Here is a 25,050-nt window from a genome sequence, read left to right as displayed (position 1 = left end):
GCACGGAAAGCCCTGGGCAAGGGGTGGGAGGGGGTGCGGGGGCAGGTTGCAGACATGGAGGTGTGACCACGCCAAGGCCGAGAACAGCCCTCAGGGGATCCACACTCCTGGGGTTCGCTGGACCCCGCCCGGCTTGCTGGAGGCCCAGTGCAGCGGGGAGCTCTGACGTGCCCGCGGACTTCCAGTTGGCGTGTCTACACTGCGGAGCAGCCAACTTGTGCAGCTGGCGGCGCGCCGCAAATCAAGTCGGGAAATTGCAGAGGGGTGGCCGACAGAGACAGCTGCCCATCCTCCTGCCTGGACGCTCATTTGGTGGGAGCCGAGGGTTTATGCACACGTGCCAGGGAGGGAGGGCCCTTGGGCAGCAGGGAGCAGGCTCTGGTTTGATCCTGGCGGCCCTTGCCAGTGGTCAGGGGCACAGATCGGTGAGGCTTTGGGTCCCGTAAGGTGGAACTGGTGGCCAGGCGTTTTAGGCTCTGTCCTCCACACTTGGCCTGAAGGTGTCAGCTCACACTGTGTCTGGAGAGGCTTCTTTCGGTGAGGTCTTCAAAGTCGGCCAGCCTCTCCCTCCTGGAGAGTCTCGAACCAGAGCCTGTCTCCAGCCTTTGGAGGCTATGAAACAGCCCCACTTCGGTTTTCCGAGATTCGCTGCTGGAACCGTTCACACCACTCACCACTCCACAGCCTGGGATGACACAGAGCGGCCCCCGGCAAAAGGGTCGTCACCCCAAGGGGCCTCGTAGGCAAGTGTGCCCCTGGGAGTCACGCCAGTGTGCGTGTGAGCTCCTGCAATGCCACTTACTAGTTGAGTGGCCATGGCCTAGGGACTGAATCCCTCTGAGGATGAGAATCAGAATTCCTGATTTCCTCCCTGCCTGCCTGTCCTCCTCAAATAGGTCACATTCCAGGAGTCCCCAGGCCATGCGGGTGAGAGGGATAAGGATGGAGCCTGTGAAGGGATGGGAGCGCCCATTGGTCCAGGAGAATCCAGTGTGTGGGTACCAAGCAGTTGGCATCCGGTGGACCCAGCAGGGATGGCCACCCCTTCACACCCTGCGCTGCTGAGATGCAGGGCACATCCTGCTGGGCACGCAGCTCCTGCCTCTGCAGCCAGGCCAGCCCCAGGAGGGACTAATAACAGTAATAGTGACTATAGCCACCACCTGCTGACCCTGACTCTGTGCCCGGCACTCTTACAGGCAATTTATATCTATTATAAACTCATTTAATGCTAACAACAATGGTAAGTCATTTAATGCCCTGTACTGTTGGTATCCAATTTACAGATGGTGAAACTGAGAAGTTAAAGGACTTGTCCAAAGTCACATAGTTGGTGAGTGACAGTTCTTAGATTCAAACCAAAGCAATCCAGCTTGACACAAGAGAGCACTTTTAAGGGCTAAGCTGAGGTGTCTCTTAAAGATACAGTCAGCACCGCTGTCAGCAGGGGCCAAGTGCAGAATCATGAAGGAGCAGGTTTTGGGGACCCAAGTCTGTTCCGTGTACGGAGCGCGGGGCTCTGTCACCTCACCCCCAGTGTAGAATGGATGCTCTGGTGCCAGGTGGCGGCCAGCAGAGCTAAAGGACAGCCTACCTCTGGGGCTGGGAAGAAAGAATCCATGGAGAGCTCCTTCCCTGGGTGTTGGGCCCCTCCTGAGCCCCTCCATTCACACTGAGCTCGGTAATTCTGCTCCAAACCCTGCAATGGAACAGCACAGGCCCCTGACAAAACAGCAAACCCTGGGGAGAATAGCTGCAGAATTAGAGTAACAAATGCCTAACACTGCGGTGGGGGCTACATAAGCATTAGAATGGAAATTAACCTGGAGAAGAGAAAGCTCGAATGGACTTTAGGGACTGGGTTTTTTTGTTTTTGTTTTTTTCCATTCCATAGATTGCCCTTCAGAGAGAAAATTAAACACTAAACAGAAAGCAAATATTCAAGGGAAGAGGGCCTCTGCTTTCCCATTGGTAGCCCGAATGCTCAGGCTGGGCCTGCCTCTGAGGTCCCCATCAGACCCGAAGCCTGGTGCCATGGCCTACATGTCCCGGCCACCTTCTGCATATACTGTGGGTGTCGGGGGTGATGAGGGCATATCTCTATATAAGTAACCTTCAGTAAAGGGAGTTGAGGCGGGACAGTCATAAGACCATCAGCTGAAACTGTTAGAGCCACTAATTGCTGCCTGGGATGATCCAAGCTCTAAGTAGAGCTTTTATGAAGCTGCAGAATTGCCAGGGGGTCTGCAGGACCGGGGCATCCCAGCAGAGAAGCAGCAGCCATTACACTAATCACCACGTCCTCAGCCCGCCGCCCCTCCCCACGCCTCCCCCACCTCCATTCAGTTCCCGGCCTCTCGCACCCTAATTATTCGTGGGCTGGGGGGTGGTACGTGCAGAGGCCTGACTCTCATAATTATATTAAGAGCTTTTGACAGGACCAACCGTTCTGTCTTCTATTTCTGTCTTGTTGAAATTCTACTGTGCTGAAATAACTGTGAGGAGAAGGATCCATCAACCCTTTCTGGAAAACAGACGAGACAGCAGAGTTCACTGTGCACCCAGCACTCCCGTCCACAGGGAGATTTATGGCTTGTTCTCTTGACTAACAGGAAGATTGCCCAGACTGAGGTCAGGTGGGAGGTGGGAATGTCTCAGAGTTCAATGTATTGCCTTCAGTTTTATGCCAATATCAAATCATAGGGCTGAAAGTGACCTCCAGGGGGTCTCTGACCTACCCCTGTTCCTATCTCATGGGCTGGCTCTCTCTTTACACCCCTGTTCTTGTCTTGACCTGACACGTGGTAGTTTGCCTTGTCAGGTATAAAAAAAGGTTTGCGCTGGCAAAGTCAAGGCCATTGGCCAGGACCTTCAACTGGCATGTTGGCCAAGGTCCTGACTGCCTTCCATCCCCAGCCATCTGCTTCTCTGACCTCGAGGGGAGTTAGCAGTATAAGAGCATAATGGCTGACACTGCAGGACTCCTGCAGGAAGCAGTGGAGGTGGAGGCATGAGGGTAAAAGGTCAAGAAAAGCACCCTGGACAAATAGTCACCTGCTCTCACTGAAGACCCGTACAATAACCAACATTATCAATTACATACCATGTGCCAAGTCCTGAGTTCAGCACATAACATGGTGTATCTAATTTAAGCCTCATGACAATGCTATGAACTAAGCATTATTAGCCCATTTTGGAGATGAAGAAGTAGAGGCTCAGAGAGTTTAAGTAACGTATCCAGTGTCATATGGAGAGTTTCATGATTGGAATTGTATTTATAACTCAGTTTTGAACCCAGGCAATCCCAGGTCCTCAGACCAGCTCCTTTTATTATTATTTTGCTTTATTCATTAGCAAGTTTTGCACCCGTGCATGAGTAAGTCACGTCATGAGAATCTGTGTCTCATTTTCTTCATCTGGGGCCACGTGAGCACAGACTCTGGACTCGGACCTGCGTCTCTGCCACTGCTTGCTCTGTGACCTTGGCGCCTCACAGGGTCTGCTTTCTGTCATCCAAATAGAGATAGTACCTCCCACACGATAATGTTGCCAAGCACATAATAGATGCTCAATAAATGGTGTCGTTTACCATTATTATCAATAATAATATCTCTAATTCAGTCTTATTTAACCATCCGGCTCCAACAAGAGGGATGAGTCTCTTGTACTTTATGCATTTATTTAAATGGACCTATTTAAACATTAGATGGTGGCTTCATTTGAATGGAAGCCTCTAAAGTCAGGGGCTCTCATAATTTTCTGTGAAGCCCACTCTCTCCCATTTCCTCATCTTCATAGCACCCGCCTTGTAATAGTTATCAATTGGGCCCAGATTAGGTCACAGAAGGGCTGAAACTATTGACAAGCATGTGTATAAATGCAGTCAGTCCAAACAAATATCCACAAGAAAACCCACCAAAAGCAAGGTGAATTCATTCTAACAACTTTTGAGTAGGAAAAAAAAACAAAGAAAGGGTTGGAAAGATTAGGTCCACTGGCTTTGACTAAATGCTTCACTTTGTTCTGGATGTTTTGTCCTCAGGCAAAGCCCGCAAACATTTCTGGCTGAATCTCTGCACTTCCCGGGTTCTGCAGCTATGTCCTACGAAAAGGAAACGGTTTCTCCGAAAACCCAATAACCTGCCTCCCGCTATCCTGCCTGTAGAGTATCAGGCAAACACCTATTTAGGCAGGAAGGGAGACAGCAAGCAGAAGGGAAGACGTTCCTCTTTAAGTGTATGAGGTCAGGTGTAGCTCCAAGAAAAATCATAATCAGGTCTTTGGAAGAAACCTCATTCCAGCACAGATGGTCCTGACTGACAAGCCCAGCCAGCCTTCAGAGTGAGCGTTGAGACAAAGCTAAAGTAACAGGACTTTCCACCAAGGTAAGAGGGTGTATTTCAAGGGGAAAAGATGTTTTAAACCTGAATATTCATACTCAAATCACTGGGCTCCCTTTGCCTTTCTTTTTTTCTTCTATTAGATTTATTTTTCTAAGGTCTACAGCAATTATCTTGAAAGGGAAATTTTAAGACACTGCACCTTGCTCATGGTCATGGGGCAATGATTTTTTTTTTTTTTTTCTTTTCTAAATTGGATCACCCATTTTGTATTTATTCATCCCTCCTGCCTCCACGTCTCTCTCTCCCCAGCTCTGGGACGGGCCCAGAGACAATCACCCCCATCTTTGAGTCAGCATCGCTCTCTAGCTCCATCCCATTCTCATCCCTCCATGTCAGTGCTGGTGGGGAGATCTCAGGGCTGATACCCAAAGGCTAGAAGGCATAGGGTGCACTCACATGCCTGGGTTTGTGTCCTGGCTCCCCGCTTAGAGCTGTTTGAGCTTGGGCAAGTTACTTAACCTCTCTGGGCTTCAGTTTCCTCATTGGTAAAATGAGGAATGAGAACTAGGACAATTAAGACAAACAAAGCATGCTTGCAACAGTGCCCAGCACATGAGAAGTACTGGGTGAGTGGCATCTATTATTAATAGCCATTATTAGCCATAGATTCATAATGTAATCTCATAGATCTCTCTGCTCACATCATCCCAAAGACTATCTGTAGTCATCTGGGATGATACACTTTGGGCACAAGAGCTGGGCATTGCACACCACACCGTCTGTACACACCACACAGTGTGTGCACACCACACTGTGAGATCTCAGAGAGGGGTTTCCTGAGGCCCAGAGAGGCACCTTTGCTCAACCCAGTGAGGGCCAGGACTGGAGATCAGGTGGCCTCATCCTCAGGCTGAAATTTATTAGTCAGCCTAAGATTTAAAAACTTTGGCAGAAGAAGAATCACTCTCGAGACTCAAATCACATGAAGCTGAGCCTGGGTACGTGTGTTGTGCTTAAATGAAGCAGCTTATGATGTGGGTATTCAATTGCTATAATCTGTTCTAAATTTAAGCATGCGAAACGTCAAGTTATCTCACTATTTTGTTTCAGTTAAAAAAAAAAAAGAAAGATTTAGATTTATGACTGGATGTTACAAGAACTGCTGCTTCATTTCAAATCCTGGCAGGTCCCTCCAAAGCAGCAATTGACCAAGAAGTCACTTCCTGAGCTGAAAGTCAGTGTGCTGGCCCTGGAATGAACATCAGTGCATCAGCGATAAGAGCCAAGCGCTCTCTCCTGCCATTTTGGGGTGAGGTTGAGGGGAGGCCTTGAGGCTCCAGCTGCTCCTGGCACCCCCTATGCTCCCCGTATGGCCCCCAGCCCCCTCCCCTGCGCCCCTCCCACAGAGTGCTGCCACAGAGCTCCACAGGGCATGTCTGTAAGACCTGGGATGCTACATTCCCTTGCCCTCAGACCCTTGGCAAAAGTGTACCCATCTGAAAGGGCTCCCCTGGACTTAGTGCTGGGGCCTAAGGGACAGCCTGGCTTTGGGATCCCAAGTCACTTTTAAATGGCCTTTCAATGTCTGGGAATTCAAGAAGGTACCAGGGTAGGTTAAATATGTTTCTCCTGGTTTATGTGTTCTTGGGTAACAACCTTTCAAAACATCCTTTTTCCTTATCAAATGTCTGATAAGAAAACTTCCAGATGGCTAAAAATCCCCTTTAAATAGGCAAAGGAAATGGGACCTGGGAGCACTTTTTATTCACTTTCTAACCGGGTCTGGTTACCCCCTCTGTCTGGTATAGATAAGCAAACATTTACTTTTTTGTAACTTAGAGCCAAGAGGCCAGAACTCTGTTGTGTACCTGGTGCTTTCACAGCTTGAGTAAGAGTACTGTCGATCATAAATTGTCAATTGCTCCCCAAACCCAAGAGCTGCACCAAAGGCCACCTGATCTAAAGCCATCCCTGATCAATTGCCATCTCATCTCCCCATCTTAATTCTCAGCACCTGGCTCCCCGAAAGTTTTCTTGTTTGTTTAGCTACGGTCTCCAGAGCACAAGAATATAAACTCCTGACGTCAACCTTGACCACAGCCGTGTCCATGGAGCCCAGAACAGTGAGTTGTTCAACACTCAAGGCTCTTTACTGTGTTAACCCTTGTTATGCAGGAGAGGCCAGGAAACAAGTGGAGAACCAGAAGAAGAAGGAAAGCCCCACGGGGTAGGGGAACATCTGGATATCCACCAAGTAAAGGAAGCTGTTTCCAGGAGAAATCCAAGGAAGGAAAAATCCAAAGCCTGATGACAATGTGGAGGTAGAAGAGGCTAGAAGGGCTGGCTTCCTTCTTTCTGCACTGCTGGACCTACAGGAATAAACAAGAGTTTCAAGTCTCAACGGAGCTTTTCAGTCACGCTTCTCCTTCAGCAAGCTGCCTGATGTTCACGTGATCCTCTCTCACATCCTCTGAGCCCAGCAATAGTCTCAAACCGGCTGCTGGAATCCATCCTTCGGTCTGCTCCCATCGCCCCTCATCATAGCCACAGGTGCTGTGGCATCAAAGGCCACACTGGACAGTGTTGGGAGCGTAACAAACCCTGTGGGTGGCCATGCCGCCTACCTAAACTGATAAGACGGCTCCATGGACTTCACACACTGAGATGTAAGTCAAGGAAGAGCCCACAGAGGGGAGGAGGGAGTTAGGCCTGGGGACAGTGCTCAGGAGCACTGCCAGATGCAGCCAGGAGGGGCTTTGAGCAGTGGATTGGTCAGCTCAGGCTGCGGAACAAAAGACCATAGACTCGGTGGCTTAAACAACAGAAATTGATTTCTCAGTTCTGGAGGAAGGAAGTCCAAGATCAGGTGCCAACAGGTTTGGTTTCTTCTGAGACCTCTGTCCTTGGCTCACAGATGGCCACCTTCTCACTGTGTCCTCACAAGGTCTCTCCTCTGTGCATGTACCTCTCTGGTGTTTCTCTGCATGTCCAAGTTTCCTCATTTTATAAGGACATCAGTCATATTGGATTATAGTCCATCCTATTGGCCTCATTTTAACTTAATCACCTCTCTAAAGACTATCTCCAATCACATTCAGAAGTACTGAGGGTTAGGATTCAGCATATGAATTTAGGGAGGACACAATTTAGCCCATAATAAGCAGTGTAGGAGCATGGAACCATGGGCACCACGGGCTTTGGAGGTTTGAAAGGATGGGAGGTGGAAAAGAAAGATTCAGTAGCAATTAGAACCAAGGGTGAAGTCCGGAGTTTAAAACCACCAGTTAGAATTGGGATTGTGTTACGGGTTGACTTGTTCCCCCTCCCTCCCCCAAATATCTTGAAATCCTATCCTCTAGAACCCCAGAATGTGACCTTATTTGGACATAGAGTCTTTACATGGGTAATCAAGTTAAAATGAGGTTATTAGGGTGGGTCCTAATCAAATGTGACTGATGTCCTTATAAAAAGGGGAAATTTGGACACAGAGAGACACACAGAGAAGGAAGGTGATGTGAACATGGAGGACCAGAAGGAGCAATCTACGAGCCAAGGAATGCCGAAAATTGCCAGCAAACTACCAGAAGCTGTATAGACGAGTAAGGATTCCCCTACAGTTTTCAAAGGGAGCATTGTTTTTTGACCTCATAATCTAGATATTATTTTTTATAACATCAATGTAAGATTTTTCCAAATTCAGAATTTTTAAAAAATTTTGCTTACCCTTCTTTCTTGTATCTCAGACCTATTGAGGATTCTTTTTTTTTTTTTCCTCTCTTTCTCTTTCTGTCTCTTTTTATAGTATAGACTTTAGAATTTCAATTAGTAAGCGTTTGGAGGTCAACTTCCTCAGTGTTTATCTGAAAATGTCTTTATTTTGCCTTTGTTCTTGAGAAGTAGTTCTGCTAAGTATATCTATCTAGCTTGACAACTATCTTATCTGAGCATACTGAAGATATTGTCTTACTATTTTCTGACTTCCATTGTTGCTGCTAAGTCAGCTGTCAGTCTAATTATCACTTGTTTGTGGTTATCTTTCCTTTCTCACTGGCTGTCTTAAAGATGTCATTGCCTCTGATTTCTGCAGTTTTGCTATAATGTGTCTAAGTACGTTCTTTTGTCTACCTTCTTATTAGTTATTCTGCTTGGAAGTCATAGGGCTTCCTGACTGAAGATTTGTGTCTTTCATAGTATTTGGAAAATTTCTCTCTCTCTCTCTCTGGGAGAGGAGATATGCTAATCAACTTTTTATTTTAAAACAATTTTAGGTTTACAGAAGCACAAAGATAGTGTAAAGATAGAAGGTAGTACATATACCCCACACCCAATTTCCCCTATTATTAACATTTTACATTACTAAGGGGCAGTCTCGTTTGCTTTAAAATTCTGCTTCTAACCAGTTCTCTTTGTCCTCTTCTTCTATAACTCTCATTAGATGTATATTGGCATTTTTACTCTATCTTAAATGTTTGCTAACCATTCTTTCATATTTTCTATCTCTTTTGACACCTCTTCTTCCATGTAATTTATTTAGACCTATCTTCCAGTTCACCAATTCTCTCTTCAGCTGTGTCCAAACTGCTGTTTAACCCATTGATTAGTATTTTATATTTCATTTATGATAGTCTTTACTTCTATAAGTTCTACTGGATATTTTTCAAATTTCATCTGAACATTATCACTTTGATACCTGCTGCTCCTTACTAGTGTCTTTAATTCCTACTTTGTTTCGTTAATCAGGTTGTATTCTATATTTCATAATCCCAGTATCTGAAGTCTTTGTAGTTCTGGTCTTTATTTTTTATTCTGACTCTTATTCATGAAATATTGTTTCATTTTCTCTTTTGTGATTTTTTTTTTTGTAAATGCATGTTTGTTGCCACTCTATCAGTGAAAATTAAGGCCTGGGTTGAGAGCATGACTCGTGTTTGCTTATGCCAAATGGGGGAACAACAGCCAAGAGTCACCTAAGTGACAATACTTGGGTTGGGAGAGGGGGTTACTTGTCTAAGTTCAAGACAGACAGTTGTCCCTGTTGTTTGTCTCTGAGTGCCATAATGGTTCTTGCATTTCTAATTTCCCTTTCCTCTGTGGGTGTAACTCTTTTTAAAACCTATAAATACTTGTGGTGGCCTTTGATCTGCCTCCCCCCTTTGAATCCATCCCCCTGGGCACTAATGTTCTAGACCAGTGGGATGCACACAATGCCCCCAGGGTTCACTTGCTTCTGTATTGTGCTGACTTACCTTCCTGGATTCCTGCAGCTGTTCTGCACCTGGCCACCACCACAATGCTCTCTAAACCACACATAATGTGTATACTTTATATTTATTACAAAACACTCCCTAAAATATATAATCATGTACATATTTAAATGACATATATTATATATACATGTTTATGAATATATACAATTGAACAGTTATTATTATGCTGAAGAAGATATGGAAGGAGAAGGAAAGAAGGATGAGTTCATTCATACTAGGGCAGCAACAGCAAAATAAGACAGACAATGATTTGCCCAATATATTTACACTCATGAGGTAGGAACATGAGTGGGATACCTGTTTTAGCATCTGACACCTTGTTAAGGTAAATAAGAAAAATTTCATTAAGAATTCCAAACATGCCAGCAATAATTTTTGGATGCCATGGTTTCCACACAACGGAGGGAAGAGGAAGGCTGGGAGGATGGCAGGGCAGCTTCCCTGTGCTACTGACTTTGCCAGCACTTGAGCCCTGGCAGGGAGTTAGAAAAAGCTGATGTTAGCAACCTCAGGCATATGACTAACAAACATTCCCAACACTTCTTAATCCACTTCTTAGTTCTCTTTCCAATCACACTCAGCAAACTTGCACTTTTACCTTCATAGCTCATTATCTGAGTTACCATTGTTCCTGTTTCTCTCAAAGTCGGTCTCCAATTCTCAGAATCTCTCTTCTCAGCTCTCCTGACAGCCCTTTTCATAGATATATAAATGTATTTCTCCTAGTTCTTCTTTGGCTCTGTGTGCCCGGGTGACCAAGGCAACACATGGCTATAGAAGTGACTATCCCTGAAATGGGGTCAGATGATGAGAAAGTGAGTGTGTTTAGGCCTTAATGCCTGGGGATACAATGGCATCCTATCTTTATGTGTGATCTGAAGTCAGCTTGCCTTTGAATGAGACAGGTCTGAACCATCACTGGTGCTGAAATAAACTCTTTGTTTACTCCAAGCCACCAAGGAACACACATTTAGCTCATCTCTGTTGAGAACGCTGGATCCCTGTGACAGTCAAAGAGGCTTCACTTTTGGCAATGAATAGGAGGCTCTGCCATGGTGATGATGGTCCATGACTTTTATCTTCCATTTGTGGCTTCTCAAAGCCGAAGCCCTGGTGAACTTTTCCTCTCTCTTCTAGGTCATGAAGAGGAAACCTGGATTCTAGATGACTGCAAAGAGGTAAAATATCTCCAAAAGATAAAATTCTTTACTTCTTTCCAAAAGATTTTAGTAACAGAATGGTGCTGTATTTTGTGAAATCATATTACAAAATGAATTCTGCTAAGATGGAGACAAAAGCAGACTAACAGCAATAAAAGCATAGCTTACCTTAAGAAACAAAAATAAAGGTATCCTGTATTGGCCATTTGTAAACTTTTATAAATTCTCTGTTTATGTCATTTTAAAATCCTTTTTTTCTTAAAGTTTTTTTTTTTTTTTCTTCAAGGTTCATTCATGTTATATTTATTTATTTATTTATGGCTGTGTTGGGTCTTCGTTTCTGTGCGAGGGCCTTCTCCAGTTGCGGCAAGCGGGGGCCACTCTTCATCGCGGTGCGCGGGCCTCTCACTATCGCGGCCTCTCTTGTTGCGGAGCACAGGCTCCAGACGCGCAGGCTCAGCAATTGTGGCTCACGGACCCAGCCGCTCTGCGGCATGTGGGATCCTCCCAGACCAGGGCTCGAACCCGTGTCCCCTGCATTGGCAGGCAGACTCTCAACCACTGCGCCACCAGGGAAGCCCTTCCTTTTTTTCTTTTAGATTATCTTTTTAAAAAAATTCACCTTTCTTACTGACCTCCATCTATGCGGATAATATTCTCCAACTTGGTGGCTTAAAAAAAACAAAGACTTTTTTCTTTCTTTACTAGAGAAGTTTTAAATTTTATAAGCTCAAATCTGTCAATCTTTTTCTTTATGCCTCCTGAATTTTTTGGTTTTTGTTTGTCTTGTTTAGGAAGGCCTTTCTTATCTCAAGATTACAAAGAGATATTCTAATCATCTAGGTTTTCTTTTTACATCTTGATCTTTAATCTACCTGGAATTTATTTCTGTGTATGGTATGGGATAAGGATCCAACTTAATTTTTTTCCCTTTATGAGTATCCCTCATTGCTCCTTACTGGCCTGTTTGGCTGCCTTGAAAAGATAAGCCTGGAAATAATCAGCCCGCAAGGTATTCCTGAAATCAGCAGCAGGATTCCATTCTGTTCTAACTACATAAGTGGTTAGGGTTATTTTCAAGCGGAAAGAGTGCAAGTGAAACCAACCATGAATGCTTAGTTGTAACAACATGAATAATTTGCTGGTTTTCTTCCAGAAGATGCTCTGACCATAGGGCTCTACCACCTCAAATTCATTTCCTTTCAATTTTAGAAGGAATTATTATACATTTGCTTTATACCTTGAACATTGGGAATGATCATACAACATACCTCCCCTATGCTCAAAATGCTTAGTCTTATGGGAAAACCAATTATATATCAATATGTATCTATATCTATGTAATATAAATATATACACATGCAGCTGAGTTGAATAAACACTCTAAGGCAGTATATATTAATGCACTATGACGCGCTAATGAATTCCTATCTCCCCTCCAAGTCCCCGAGAGGGTAGGATGGTGTCACTGTCGTTTTCATTTGCCTGGAACAAAGTAGGAGATTGGTAAACGTAGGTTGAATGGAATTGAAATAGCAGATAGCATCGGAACTGAGAGAAGAGAGAAATCTTCATATTTAATAAAGGTCAGAGGATGTTTCCTAGAGGCGACACTGTGCTGGCCCTAACGATCTGGAGAGATAGAAAAGAGGAGGGAGGGGCTGCCAGGGTCATCTGACCCTGAGTATTGTCTCCCTTGGAACCAATTTTCTCTGTTCTCACATATTAGTTCAGGTTGTCTGGGGGGGAATTGAAAAGGTGCAAACATGGTGTTGATCTCTCTCAATCATCAAATGCTCCCAGAGCCCCGTAGCTTTTCAAACCCGTGGAAATAGATTCTCTGGGACCAACGTCCCTACTGACGCTCCTCTTTGCAGGAACGACCAGCTGAGTGTGAGGCGCACGCGGGAATCCATCTGACACAGGGCTTTAGCGCCGTGAGTACACACCGTGCTCACAGAGCAGAAGATACGAAACACCCTTGGCCGTCTCGTCAGAAGCCCGAGTCTGACCTCTCCTCCCAGAGCCAGTGCTAGTGTCAGTCACCAAACAGCAGCGGGTTTTCTGCCCGAGCACAGGAGCGACACAGCTGGCCCTGGAGATGCTGACCCTTCAGGTCAGCCCTGAGGAGGACAAGGAAACGAGGCTGAAGACAAAAGAATGGCCCCAAGCCCACCCCCTAAGTCAGAGCCCCCTGAATTTGCCTGGCACATTTCCTGGGACCTCAGGACACTGGGACAAGGAGACACGTGGCTGTGACCTAGGCCAGGAGAATACAGGTTCATGCAGACCAAGCTCCTCTGCACCCTTCTCTGCTAACGAGGACCCTGTGCCCAGCCTGTTGGAGCAGAAAGGTGGAAAATCAGACACCCTCCTGGCCTCCCACGGGCGAGAGGATGCTTCATGGAAGGCCCGGGGCAAGATAAGCTTTCCGCTCTCTTGAAGGGTGCTATTGAGCCCGCCCAGCTCTGCAGGGAAAGGGTCTCATTTCCAAAATGACCATTGGTGATTTTTCTGTTTTAAATTAGATTTAGCAGAGTGGCTTTTGGCATTCACTTACCCTCTTCTGTTTTCCTTCTCTCCTACTGGAAATGTGGGACTGAACCAGGATTGTGAACACGGCATGGCTATACAGGGGCTGGGGTTCTCCGACCCGCACCTTTCCTGCTTTTGCTGAGCTCTGCTTGAAGCCAACCTCCCGCCATCAACGCATGTACTGAAAGCAGAATTTGTCTTCTGAAACCTCCTGGGCCAAGATTTCCCCAAATTGCTGGCATATTAAAACGAAGCCGCCATGTGAAATACCGAGCGGGGATCCAAGGCCACAGTCAAGTTCACCTGCCCCACCTGTCTCTAAGCCATGCCCCTGGCCTCCACACTCATCACTGGGGGCGACCTCTCCGTTCTGGGGTGAGTCTCCCCAGCTCCGAGATCCTGCTCACGACCCTTCTGTGAGTCCTTGACTACGGTGGCTCTAGCCCTTCCTCTCCAGGCCACGCTAGCCACCACCAGCTCCAGGTTAAACCATCCTCCAGACTGCAGTCCCCTTGCCTATAAAATGGAGATTGCACTTATACCTGCCTCCAGGATGGTCTTGAGACTGGGGTGACAAAATGACTGGAAAGCCCTTACGCTCTGCCCCATACACATAGCACGTGTGGAAAAAGTACATGTGGACCGTGGCCATGTTCCCCACCCTCTCATCCCATTTTGGCCTTTAAGATATCTTTTGGAAATTTTGAGTTTATGTAAATCAGAAGAATACATTCTAGCCCTCTCCCCCCCCGGAAGCAGTAGGGGCGCCTCCTTCTCCTTGGCAATCTGCAAGATACACCCTCTGTCCCTGGTACTCAGAGACTCCGGGAAGGTCTGATACCTGTCCCCGAGACCCTGTCCTCACACCTCTGTCCCCCTTGATCTCCAGCCTGCTGTTCTGAGCACAGGCTTTTCTCTGCATGTCGGGAGTAGGGCTTTCGAGGGGGACAGAACACCTCACTCAGGAACTTGGCTACCTTCTGGCACTAGCCCAAGGAAAACCTTCCTTCCTGCCAGGGTCCCACCACAAAGAGAAGAAAGACGAATTCACCCAGTACTTACTGAGCATCTCCCCTGTGCCCGGCACTGTCTAGGAACTGAGGAAACATCAGTGCACAAAACAGACAGATATTCCTGCCCTTGTGGAGCTTATGTTATAGCAGGGGAGGGCAGTGGGGACAATAAACAAATATTATGAATAAACAGAAAAAAGTTAACACAAATTAATCTTTTAGCAGATCATCCCACCACACTGGCATACCCCCAATTTAAAATATATGTACTTTTTTCCAGTGGTGGTTTAATTCAGATCATAATGGCCTTGATGACTGCCCTCCTAAGACCAGTGGGGCTGGTCATAGAGTTCAGCAGAGGTTTGTTTAAGCTTCTCTTTTTAAAAAATCCATGAGCAGGCCCAGGAAAACCTCCCCTATACCCACAGTCACATGTGAGAAAGGTCGACCTTATACAAACGTTTGACTAAAATTTGCAAGACTGAGACTGGAGAGAATGCAAGTACCAATATAAAAGGCATTCTCATGAGAAGCCTGGTTCAAAAGCTTTAAAAAGAAACGTTCTGCACAATATAATACGCCAAGAAAAAGAATCTGCCTCAGCAGATCTCTACCCTGCAGCAATTTTCCCCAAGCTACTGAAGCAGGTTTTGTGGTAGGTTGCCTGAAGGAGAAGGCGTGTCCTTCTAAACCAAAGAATCCTGTGCACTGAGAGGCAAATTTCTTCTAGACCTTCATTTGCTGTAAGTATTTACATGCAAACACACACACATACACGCACACACAACTAGCTAGCTAAAATGTTTCTTCTTCTTTTTTAATGTTTTTTAACAGATTTTTTTGATGTGGACCATTTTTAAAGTCTTTATTGAATTTGTTACAATATTGCTTCTGTTTTATGTTTTGGTGTTTTGGCCGGGAGGCATGTGGGATCTTAGCGGCCCGACCAGGGATGGAATCCATACCCCCTGCATCGGAAGGTGACGTCTTAACCACTGGACCGCCAGGGAAGCCCCTTAAAATGTTTCTTCTAATCCCCATTTTTTTTTAATTAATTAATTAATTTATTTTTGGCTGTGTGGGTCTTCGTTTCTGTGCGAGGGCTTTCTCTAGTTGTGGCAAGCGGGGGCCACTCTTCATCGCGATGCGCGGGCCTCTCATTATCGTGGCCTCTGTTGTTGCAGAGCACAGGCTCTAGACGCGCAGGCTCAGTAGTTGTGGCTCACGGGCCTAGTTGCTCCGCGGCATGTGGGATCTTCCCAGACCAGGGCTCGAACCCGTGTCCCCTGCATTGGCAGGCAGACTCTCAACCACTGCGCCACCAGGGAAGCCCCCCCCCATTTTTTTAAAAATTAATTAATTAATTTATTTATTTATGGCTGTGTTGGGTCTTCATTTCTGTGCGAGGGCTTTCTCTAGTTGCGGTAAGCGGGGGCCACTCTTCATTGCGGTGCGTGGGCCTCTCACTATCGTGGCCTCTCTTGCTGCGGAGCACAGGCTCCAGACGCACAGGCTCAGTAGTTGTGGCTCACGGGCCTAGTTGCTCCGCGGCATGTGGGATCTTCCCAGACCAGGGCTTGAACCCGTGTCCCCTGCATTAGCAGGCAGACTCTGAACCACTGTGCCACCAGGGAAGCCCCTCCCCATTTTTTATGAGAACTTGATCTTTCCTTCAGAGATTCTGCCTGCTGTGGAACACTCTTGTTTCCAGATCTGTCCTTAGCTGATGTTTCTTGCCCTTTAGGAGGCAACATGCTAAAGGATGCTATCCTTTAGCATCCCCTCCTGAGATGCCTTTCCTGACTAGTCTAGGACATACCCTTCAGACCATACTCCCCACCCACCCTCTGACTCCCTTTTAGAAGGGAAGGCAGAACTAAATATAATTTATTTAGTTTTATCAGAACTAAATATAATTGGAAATGATCTCTTTCACTCATTGATTCCTTTGCTCACTTGTTTGTTGTATGTCTGCTTCCACTTGAAGATAAGCTTCATGGGAACAGAAAGCTTATCTTGCTCACTCCCCAGCTCCTAAAACAGTGTTTGGCAAGAGTAAATGTTCAATCAACATGTGCTGAATGAACACATGAAAAACTGCCAGACTTCATTTAGCAAAGCAGCTTTGATTTTGCTGCTACCTCAAGTGGACATCTTATTTCCCTTCCTTTTATCAGCAGTCCAGTGTTCTGTCTCCACTTTCGATCACTCCTTCCTCAGTCTGGCTTCATGCCTGACCCCATCGCCTCCATAAAGCAGATCTCTTGAAGGTCAGCCATGTCTCCTTCAACGTCAGACTCAGCGGTCTTTCCTTGGCCTCGGCTGTTTTTGACTTATCTCCAGATTTGGTAGTGAGGAACCTTCCTGAGATGCTTCTCATGAATGTGGCCCTAGTAAACTGAGCCCTTTGCTTTTCTATGTGTTTTTATTTTGCCTCTGTAAGTATGTGTTCTTCCTATGTATTCCTTAAGTTTCTGTCCTTAGAGTTTTGCTTTCCACTCTCTCTCCTCTTTACATCAAAGATGGTATCTACTGCTCTGTCTTCATCAAGGGTCTCAGTCTTAGATGATACATATGGGAGTCAGAGTAGCAGTTGCACAGATAGCAGTTCTTTTGCCCTAGGCACATGTAGGATTATTTATCCACATTCTCCTGATCTCAAGGATGATCACATGACTTGCTTTTGCCAATGAAATGTGAGGGGAAAAAAAGGCATGTGACACTTCTGGGCAGCAGTTTTGTTTTTTTTTTTTTTGTATTGGTAATAGCTGTATTTGAAAGTTCCCCACTGATACATGAGGCCTGGATTACAACTTATATACAATAAGTGATTTCCAAAAAAGTAAAGAAAGAGAAGGGAAGGAAAGAAGGAAAGAAAGGAGGGAAGGAGGGAAGGAAGGAGGGAGGGAGGGTAGAAAAGGAAACCTATATTCATAGACATCATAATATGGGATGTTTATTTCCAAGAGAGATTCTACTGCTGCTATCGTGCACAAGAAGCAGCACAAATTAACACGAGATTAAAATTTGCTCAACTTTCTAACTGGCTTCTGGTTGTCCATATTCCCCTTGCCCAGTCTCCATGATCACTGAGAATACACTGAAATGGAGCCTCCATGAAACTGCGTCCCTGATGAACAGAGTCTCCTTGCTGAATTGCGGTGGCCATGGTGTGTGAGTTATAAATAAGCACGATTGTTTCAAGTCACTAGGATTTTTAGTGCTGCTTGTTAAGGCAGCATAAGCTGGCCTATTCTGACTTTCTTCTGAAGTTCAGTCCCCACTTCTCCAGCTGCTTTTAAGATTTCCATCTGGCTTTACTTACAGAAGTATAAGCCTAACATGTCTATACTTGTATTTATCATTTTCTTCCCCAACTCTACAACATACCACTCCCCCTGACTTTTCTATTTTGGTTAATGGTACCAACACTCTTCTCAAAACCTAAACTTTATACAATCGGTTACCATATTTTGTCTCTCCTTCATTTATACCTCACTTTTTTTTCCCACGGGTGCCTCCTGGGTCTTGCCTTGATTAGTACACTCGTGGGTCAGTCCTATACTAGTACACCTCTTGAGTCATCTCACTGCTTCCATTAACTCTTCTTCCTTTGTCATGGGCCATTCATGAATGTGATAAAGGTAGTTTCCAGATCATATTATTCCTCTGTTCAAAAACGTCAATGTGCCGCCGTTGTCTACTGAATCAACTCTCAATCCTGGATCTAGCATTTACAACCCCTTTTGTCTCACCTCTAATCTCCTCTCCCACTATCCCTTTGCATGGATCTTACATGAGCAGTGAACCACTTAACTCACTATGAATGGGATATACTCTGAGCTAGTTTGCCTCTGGTGCACTTAGAATTAATTCCCTGTCCTTGCTTTTCTTCCCATATGCTTGTCAAAACCCACGTCCACCTTTGAAATCCTACTGAGATACCACTTTCTTCATAGACCCTTCTCTGATCGTTCCAACCAAAAAGCGACTCCGCTCTCTTCTGAGCCCTCAGCTACTTGCCCTGCTCCACTTCTTGCTGCCACAGTAATTTCTGGAGAAGTCTCATCTCCTCTACAGTAACCTTTTCTCCTTGAAGTCACCATAGCCTGAACACCTTTGGCTTCCACACAGAGCACAGGTCCTAACTTTTGTTGTTTTCCCATAAACATTAGTTGAGTGAAGAAGCACCAGGGCATGGCCTCAATTCACAGAAAAGCTGTGTGACTAAGCAAAGTGAATGCATGTGGGAATTTCACAATTTGACAAAATGGAGAGCTATATCAAGTCTAGGCAATAATTAGTGTTATTGTTGGTTTTTGGTTTTGCATCTATTAAAAAATGGGCCATCACTGGGCTATGAAATTTGTTGTGAATTAGAGATGTACTGCGGGTGATAATGACCACCTAGATATTAGAAACATCTGTGGCTCACCATCATTAGCTTTTCCCAGTGTAGTTTATTAAAGAAATACTGTCAGATCCCAACTGTATACTTAAGACTGTTTATTTATAGCACAGTAAATGCTGGAGAAGTAACTGGAAACCCTCAAATCTCCCTGTTATCATTTTTTTTTTCCAGGAAAAATCCTTATTACTGAAATGGCTCCTTTATAACCTTCTCCTTGATCTGGGATATCAGCTTCTCACCATCTAACTCTGGGAATACAGATGACATAGTGTTGTAAAGTAATGAGTGACCACAGAGCCGATGACTCTCTAAAGATGAGAAACATAAATACACACCAACATAAACATGAACTTGCTCTGAGAACTTTCCACATCAGTAGTTCTTAAACGTGTAGTCCACAGACCAGCAGCACCAGTAGCACCTGGACCCTTTTTGGAAATGCAAATTATTGAGCCCTTTCTCAGACCTACCAAATCAGAAACTCTGGCAATGGGGCCTAGACATTTGCATTTTAACAAGGTCTTCTTGGTGATTCTGATGGGCACTGAAGTCTGAGAACCACTGCTCTATATCATCTGTTAAGACATAAGGTCAAGAGAACTGAGTAAATTCTATTGGGTGGGCCAAAAATTGCCTTCGTTTTTAAAGTAAAAAAGCAAAAGACACATTTTTCATTTTCACCAAGAACTTTATTGAACAACGTATTCACTGTTTTGTTCCACTACTTTCTGCTGTTTCTCAGGCAACTTCATAATTCCATCTTCCCAAAACTTTTAATCTTTTTCAGCAAAGAACTGTTCCAGGTGCCTTATACAGTCTTCCAGGGAATTGACATTTTTTCCATTAAGAGAATTTTGTAAAGACCAAAATAAATGGAAATCCGAAGGTGCAATGTCTGGTGAATACGGCAGATGAATCAGAACTTCCCAGCCAAGCTGTAACAGTTTTTGCCTGGTCATCAAAGAAACATGTGGTCTTGGCGTTATCCTGATGGAAGATTATGCGTTTTCCATTGACTAATTCTGGATGCTTTTCGTCGAGTGCTGCTTTCAGTTGGTCTAATTGGGAGCAGTACTTGTTGGAATTAATCGTTTGGTTTTCTGGAAGGAGCTCATAATAGAGGACTCCCTTCCAATCCCACCATATACACAACATCACCTTATTTGGATGAAGACCGGCCTTTGGTGTGGTAGGTGGTTGTTCATTTCGCTTGCCCCACGATCTCTTCTGTTCCACATTATTGTACACTATCCACTTTTCATCACCCGTCACAATTTGTTTTAAAAATGGAACATTTTCATTACGTTTAAGTAGAAAATTGCATGCGGAAATACAGTCAAGAAGGTGTTTTTCACTTAACTTAGGTGGAACCCAAACATCAAAGTAATTAACATAACCAAGCTGGTGCAAATGATTTCAACACTTGATTTGGATATTTTGAGTATGTCAGCTACCTCCTGAGTGGTATAACGTTGATTGCTCTCAATTAATGTCTCGATTTGATTGCTATCAACTTCAAGTGGTCTACCCAACCGTGGAACATCGTCCGGTGAGAAATCTCCAGCACGAAACTTCGCAAACCACTTTTGACACGTTCGATCAGTCACAGCACCTTCTCCATACACTGCACAAATTGTTTTTGCATTTCTGTTGCATTTTTACCTTTTTTGAAATCATAAAGCATAATATGCCAAAAATGTTGCTTTTTTTCTTCCATCTTCAATATTAAAATGGCTACACAAAATTTCACCAATTTTGATAAGTTTAAAAAATGCACGTGGATATGACAGCTGTCACATACAATCTAACAAAATTGTTTTGAATGAAGTTAAAGACAATTAAGTGCTACTAAAGCCATCTTATGGAAAAAAACGTGTCTCTAGCTTTTAGATTGCTCATCTGTTCTTAATATATTAGGCCTATGCCTGCACTGACACAGAGTGTGTGTGTGTGTGTGTGTGTGTGTGTGTGTGTGTATTTAATGAAAATATTGGTATGAACATTTTTGATAAAATATTGATGTCATGGCTTGACAAATATTCTGAATTATACATTATGTTACAGTTTTAGCTTGTCTCGTGGGTTAAATACTCATTCAAAGCAGCTTAAATTGGGGGTAGGGGGTTATTGTGAGGAATCAGGTGAAGTGATTAGGAGACCCCTTGGATATCTAAGAAGAGGAGATCTCAAATAGGGTGGAGGCTCACACAGTCTGTAGCTGACAGATGGTTCTGAATTCAAGACTGATCAAAGCATCCTAGCTGAGCTATAATGCTACGCCATGACTGTGATGCAATTACAGTGTTATATGTCTGCTTTTTAAAAAATCCTACTATCAATTGACTTCCTCTATTTAATCATGTTTTTTGTGATCCACAATTTTGGGTTGTAGGGCTAATTCTTTCCATGTTTTTCTTTTGAGAGAAAGAGTATGATACGTTCAGCTTATCTTTTGGGTGCACATTACTGGTTATTTCTGGTGAGAGTCAAATACTTAATAACTAATACAAGGCAGACCTCAACCAATCAGAATGGAGAATCAACCTACTAGAAGAGGGTGCCAACAAATTAGAATGGGCACTGACTGAACACACCTGGCATGGCCTTATGAATGCATACCTGCTGAATAACAGGCTGAAAAATAGCTGTTTAGATTTGTCCCTTTTGAATGGACTTTGGGCCAAGCAAAGGATCCATATAAGCAGAAACTATGGGGTTTTTTTGCTCAATATCATCTCCACAGAACTCAGCACAGTGCTTGGTACATAGTAGACACTCATTAACTGTTTAACAGGCCATAACTTGGAAAACTATATTTCTAAATATTTAAATAATACCAATAAATATACTTAAAATTCAAGCTCTAAGTCAAATTAAATATGTTGTTCCTTCCGTGTAAATGGCCTTTGAGTCTCCTTATCTATTCCTCTTGCCCTAACCCCTGCTTCACCAACGTGCACATGGACCATTTCAACAACTTTCTAATTCATCTTCCTACCTCTAGAATCTCTCTCTAATACAACTTCTATACTCTCTCCAAAGCATCTCTCCATTCCAATGTTTAAGTATTCCAGTTACTTATTCATTTTCCTGTTTGAGGATATGTTCATGAATAAAAACAGTATAAAGATATACGTAAAGGTGATACACATTAATGCAGGATAGTAGTTGCCTCTAGAGGTATAAGGAGGAGTTAGAGAAAGGTTCAACCTAGTAATATAACTCTTTATATGCTTTATATTTAAAAAGTCAAGTATTTTAAACATTTTTGTAGACCACAAAAGAGTTGATGTTATCGTGTTACTACTAGTAGGGCTACCAATAAAATAATAAATAGATAACATTTTTGGCAGTAGGTTTCTGCTTCTAGCCATATAAGTAAGTGAAGTGCTGGACTTCCCAAAACAACTATAAAACTGAACAATGTGTATGAAGCATCTGTTTTCAGGTATGAGACAACATTCAGGGTAGGACTGTGAACTTGAGGGGAGGAAACGCAGGAAGTGAGCCCGTGGGCATTCTGGCTTTCTATCTGGGGACACTTTTCTGGCTCAGCATAAGGAGGAGCAAGCCAAGCCGAGCTGTCATCCTGGTGAGCTAAGGAATCAAGGAAACAAGTTCTGGGCTGCTGAAGCAGCTGGAATTTTTGGACAGAGTACCTGAGAAAAGGGAGCTGTACAGAGAGGTGACCTCAGAAGTCAGCATGATAATTCACCTCAGTTTCTGGGCTGAGGACCAGACTATGTATGAAAGGGCTAGACTTTAGAGATCAAATATTTTGAGGAGATTAGCTGAAAAATGATTCTGGGAGATGTTGGGATTTTAGACCAGCCAGAGTAGAGACACCTCCCTGAGTAATGCACACATTGTTATTACTCCAGAAAGACCATAACTTAGGGATGAGGGCCATGCTCTAAGACTAATTTCAAAACTGAAACAGACCTGCCCTAACATAGAATGAAAAAAGTTTGACAGGACCCAAAGACCCAGAAAAAAGTTTGACAGGACCCAAAGACCCCACCAATGACTTAATAGTAATTTAAATACAAAGAAAAGCACATCTAGGTAAAATGTAATCAAACTGCTGAAAACCAAAGGTGAAAAGAAAATCATAAAAGCTGTCATATTTTTAAAAATATACTAAAAAAAGAGAAGGAAGATTATGAATAATGGCTGACTTCTCATCACGAATAATGGAGGCCATTATGATGAGAAGACAATGGAATGACACATTAAAGTTCTACAAGAAAGAAAAAATGAAACAAAACAAAACACAGAATTCCTATAGTGCAGTTGTGATGGCAGGAGCTGCAGCTACCATCTTCAAGGATGTAACCTTGAAGAAAAAATAAGCCTCTATATTTTAAGGCTACTTTTACTGGGGACTCTTACCTATGACTGAATGCAATCTCTAACTAATTCAAGAAATAACTTTGGTTGAGCACTTATTATATACTAAGCTGTGTTGGATGTGGTCATTTCTTTTGTCATTTAAACTCCCAAAGCCCTTTGAAGTGGGCATTCTGCACCTCAGTTTACAGATGAGTAAACTGAAACAGAAAAGTAAACAGTAAACAGAAAATTTCACCTCCTTCAGGTGAGCATTTCTTCCTAAAGAAAACTAACCAGCTCTTCCTCTATATGTGCCTGTCTAGTGTATATCTTATCTAGCAACTGACACAGATTTTAGGTATAAAAACATACACTTTGGACATATCCAGAGAATCCCTTTGCAGCCTGGAATGGCTGCAATGGCATTGCTAGTGCTTGAACAGAATTTAATATATACTTTTTAAAAGTAAAATCAAGAGAATACACTGTCTTACAGTATATTCTTCAGAGTTGTCATTAGTAAGAAGACCAGCTGTGCAGTGGAGACAAGAGCCAAGTGGCAATTAGTGGAGAGTTTTACCACTAGGAAACCAAAAACTAAAAAGTTCTTACAATCTGTGATCTCCCTCCAGGACCACTGCTTGCTGGTGTCTACCCTCCAGTGCCTTGGACCCTTGAGCTATGTTCTATGTTTCTACCAGTGTAATTCACCATGTTAACAGAGTGCAGGAGAAAAAACATATAAACATCTCAATAGAAGGAAAAAAGGCATTTGACAAAATTTAATACCCATTCATGTCAAAAACTCTCAGCAAATTAAGAGTAAAAGGGAACTTCCTCAATATGATAAAGAGCATCTGCAATAATCCTACAGCTAACATAATACTTAATAGTTAAATATTGAACACTTCCCCCCGTAAGATCTGAAGTCTTGGGCAGAACTTACAGGAAAGATTTCGAGATACAGGTTTCCCTCACCATCACAAAGTAGAACATTCCTATGAAACCTTCACAATTTGAAATGACTTAAAGCAAAGAAGCAATTACTTTAGGGCACGTCTTACTAACGGGTGCACAAAATAAATGGAGGTAAAGCAAGACGCTCACAGACACAGTTGCAAGCGATGGCAGCTGGATGCTGAGATGTTGAGTGCAGTTTCTGGGGAAGGAGCTTGGCGGGGCCACTTTCACTGCTCAGGATGCGCGCTGCCTCTATAAGGGCGCACTGCAGAACAGACGCCGAACACTACTTTTGCTTTCACCTTTTCTCATAAAAGCGAAAATCCTCTTCAGATTTCTTTCGGTTAGTGAAAACAATACTAATGTAGGTCTTTCCTAAAGGTGAAGTGGTGCAAAGTGGAGGGTGCCTGTAGTTCCCCACCTGACTGTGCCCTTTGCTCCTCCTGAAGAACTAGATCTTTGGTTTTGTGAGTTTGGGATTATTTCTCTAACAGTCTTGAAGCACCATGTACCTAAAGGTTGATTGGATGGTCAACCTTGAGGGCTCAGCACCTGTCAGAACTCAGAACGTTCAGGATCAGTCAACCCCCCATCTGCTCCCCATACCACCAAAGCACTGGGGGTTTTGGGGACTATTTTGATTTTTGTTTGGTTCGTTTCATTTACTGTATTACAAGCAACTTACATAAGCTTCCTGGCTGTTAGCACACAAATCAAGAATGAACTAGGCAACATGCACCTTTCCCCACATTTTTCAATAGCTCTCCAGCAAGAGCTTGAAATTTGCTCAGAAAAGCTTATGATTGCCTAACAGACAGTTTCTTGTTACCATGCTGTTCATCTTTCCCAGGTAGGGCCTGAGTCATCCATCAGTGGTTCAGGGTTTGTGTACCCCAGCATATTGTCAGGGCCGGGCCCTGCTGTCCTTGAGTGGAAACCCAAGAAGTCTGTTGTCCCTGGCAGCCTACCAGCCAGACCTATGACAGAGGGGAGCCCAGACTCTGGAGGTGAGACCCAGAAAAGAGCCTG

General features: G+C 44.0%; 1 long non-coding RNA gene across 3 annotated transcripts; it reads left to right on the top strand.

Annotated features, from left to right (window-relative positions):
• Window positions 1–6,656: 6,656 nt before the first annotated feature.
• LOC309664695 lies at window positions 6,657–20,185 on the top strand. Of its 3 annotated transcripts, XR_014265986.1 has the most exons (4): window positions 6,657–7,009; window positions 10,748–10,788; window positions 17,396–17,488; window positions 18,901–20,185. It is a non-coding gene; the product is annotated as an uncharacterized lncRNA (long non-coding RNA). The 3 variants fall into 3 exon arrangements; XR_014265987.1 differs by lacking the exons at window positions 6,657–7,009; window positions 10,748–10,788 and adding an exon at window positions 13,413–13,680 and having other exon boundaries at window positions 19,517–20,185; XR_014265988.1 differs by lacking the exons at window positions 6,657–7,009; window positions 10,748–10,788 and adding an exon at window positions 13,413–13,680.
• The last annotated feature ends 4,865 nt before the right edge of the window (window positions 20,186–25,050 follow it).

Source organism: Balaenoptera physalus, assembly GCF_965194825.1.
Source record: "Balaenoptera physalus genome assembly, chromosome: 7".
NCBI classification, from domain to species: Eukaryota; Metazoa; Chordata; class Mammalia; order Artiodactyla; family Balaenopteridae; genus Balaenoptera; species Balaenoptera physalus.
Note: the sequence above shows the minus strand (reverse complement) of the source record. Positions and strands in the feature narration are given on the sequence as shown.